Source organism: Spermophilus citellus (assembly GCF_964194105.1).
Source record: "Spermophilus citellus genome assembly, chromosome: 2".
NCBI lineage: Eukaryota > Metazoa > Chordata > Mammalia > Rodentia > Sciuridae > Spermophilus > Spermophilus citellus.
The window spans coordinates 32,839,151-32,842,431 of NC_138183.1; positions in this window are offsets into that span (position 1 = coordinate 32,839,151).

Consider the following 3,281-nt stretch of genomic DNA (forward strand, 5'->3'; position numbering starts at 1 on the left):
CAAACAAAAAACTAGCAGTGATATATTCAGGAACCCCATAGTAAAGGGAGAAGCAAGAGGGTCCCCCAGACTCTTAAACTCTGTTTGACATAGTAAGAATAATTTAAGTGGCCAGTCGGTGTGCCTTTCTTCCTGATGGTGTAAACAGAGAGAAGGTCGCCAGGAGACAGGGACTATCTCAGATGTCTTCATCAAGGTCCATATAGGTCATGTGGACATTTGTTCATATCTGGTCATAGCACTATTTATTTTCAAACAGTTGAGGTGGTGTCATCCACAAAGACAAACATTATACAGATTATCTGACTTACATGACAGCTGCCAATTTTTTTTGTGGAGGCTTCTGAGGCACTTCACCTAATTTTAATTTTAATTTCTAGCCTCACAGGCCACCATTTTCTGAGCCAAGTTCCAGTGACACTTCAATGTCCCATCCACCCTTTTGCTTCTCTGGCTTTGTTTGGTCTATACCTCTCTTTGGACTCCTTCTCCCTCTTTTCCCATTGATTAAAATGTTATTCTCTGAAGACCCACCTCAAGTCTTTTCTTTCCTCAGAACCTTTCTTTATCCCACAGCTGCTGTTTCCAGAGGGCTTTCATTTAATTCTGCTCTGTATGACAGTCACTTCTATAGCTCTCTTTCTTTCTTTTCCCCCTGTGATGCTGGGCATTGAACCCAGGGCCTTGTGCATTGCAAGACAAGCACTCTACCAACTGAGCTCTATCCCCAGCCTACAACTCTCTTTCTAACCAGAGCAGAAACTTGGTGAGGGCAGGGACTTTGTCTGACTTAGTGTTCCCAGAACTTTATACATGGCCTAGATTGTGGCACTTGATAAATATTTGTTTTCAGTGACATATTTGTCTCATGGTCTTTTTGATCTCATTGGTGTCTTCTTCAGTTTCACAACTAAGTTCCTCCAGCTGGGCAAACATTCTGAGGTTCAAGCTGTCACTGGGACTGAGATCAGAGGAAGAATAAGAGAAATACAAAAGCAAGATTCTCAACCCTTTCCCCACAGGAATGGAACAAAGTCACAGCACACAAAGTCATTTGGAGACCTTTAAAAGGTAAAGTTGCCTAGGCTTCACCTTCACATACCCTGATTTATTGGGTCTGAAATGGAAATGAACTGTATATGTTCGCTTTCTAGCATTGTAACAAATACCTGAGACAATCAACTTATATATTAAAAATATTTACTTTGACTCACAGTTTTGGAAGTTTCGGCCCATAGACAGTTGGCCCCCTTGTTTTGGGGCCAGTGGCAAGGCAACATATCACGGCAGGAAGCATGTGAAGTAGCAAAACTGTTCACCTTATGATGGGAAAGCAAAAGAGATAAAGAGGAAGAGCCCAGGGTTCCACAATCCCCTTTGAGGCCATGTCCCCAGTGACCCACAAGCTCCTACAAGGCCACACCTCTTAGAGTGCTACCTCCCAGTAGTACCACTCTAAGGAACAAATCTTTAATAATGTGGGCCTTCAGAGGACATTCCAAATCCAAACTATAGTGCCAACCATCAATTTTTTAAAGTTCTCTAGATAACTCTAAAGAGCAGTTTTGAGAACTCCAGCTTAAAGGACAGATGAGAAATAACCAGGCCCTGTATTATAATGTAGAATAATATTTAATTCACTTTTCTCAAAAGGCCATGCTTTCCCCCAGAAAAACAGCTAAAAGAATGAAGGCCACACCGTCGGGATGAAATGGACCTTTTCCTGGAGAAATCTTTGTTATCAGGGGCCTGAGGTGCACTGTGGGAACTCTCACACAATTGGCACAATACTTACCTACATGTTCCCACTCAGTGTGTCTGAAGAATCCCCGTTCTTTCCCTCACAGACATCTTTAAAATGAAGTTACAGGAAGCCATAAAATGAAGTCAAATTAAAGCATCAAAAACCGAGTCATTAAATGAGCTGTGAAGGCTCGAGAATTTCCTTGAGGGTCTCCAACACTGATGTTGCTATGATTTGGATATAGTTTGTCCCTTCAAAAAACTCATGTTGAAATTTAATCTCCATCTTGAGGTGGGGAGTGGGTGGGAACTTAATCCAACTATGATGTTTAGAGATGAGACCTACAAAAGGTGATTAGGATTAGATAGTCATTAGGGTGGAGCCCCCAGGATTGAATACCCATGGCTTTATAAGAAAAGAAAGACAGACAAGAAGACACATACATGCATGCTCCTTGTCTGTCTGCATGGGATGCTATGTGCTACCTTGGGGCTATACCAGCAAGAAGGCAATCACTGAATGTGACCCTTCAACCTTGAACCAGAACCGTGAGCTAAAAGAAGCCTTTTTTTTTTTTTTAATGTCTTATACAGTCTGTGGTATTGTGTTATTAGCAAAAGAAAATGGACGAAGACAGATGTCCCCTAAGGCACTCATTCAGTAAAATAGGAAGATAGAGCCAGCCATGGTGGGGAGGACCCCACATTTCACAACTCCAACAGCACCATGCCCGTTGTGTTCCACGTGAAGAGTGCCATCTGGAATTATGTAATGCTATACCTTGGCACAAAGATTCTTATAATCTTCAGACCTGGGAGATTCCTGGCAGTGGCCTCCACCTTGATTCTTTCTCCCAACCTTCTTCCCCGGCTGAGAACTGTCACTGAGCCTAGTTGAGGAATGAAGTCTCCTTACCAAAAAAATTCTCTGCAGGAGTCTTTCCCAACCTGATGAGGCCTTCATCAGAAATTCCCCTGGCAGTTCTTGTCAACACATCCTTGATTCACCGGATGGACTCTAGGCAGACGATACTTACCTTCATGTGGAGCTTCTCTCTGTTTACACCTTAAGTCGGTCACTGCAGCAGCATTCCAACAAGGATGTCAGCTCTTTCTCAACATTACCAGCCTTTTCTCTTTCATCATTAGTCAAGGTCAGGTCCACAGGAAGGAAAATACACATTTTATTTCCAGATTGTTTGTTTTGGGTTGTGTGCATATGTCACATTTAATGATCTAAAGGCGAAGGAGAGATAAAATGAAGCAGTATTATCTACCAAAAAAAAAAAAAAAAAGTCTCCTAGCACTTGCCAAAAAGCTCATGCCTCAAAAATGTTACTTCCCATTTTTCCATTAAGTGTGATGGTGGTGGTGGGTGGAGAGATCTATTGAGTGGCTCTCAATTTTTTATATTTTTTGGAGAATATGAAGAGAACAGCAGGGTCCTCAAGGTGAGGAGAGGACTATTATTTTTCTCCCAATGAAATTGTGCTGAGAATAAAAACAAAATATAACATGAGAAGGTGTTTATGTAAAAC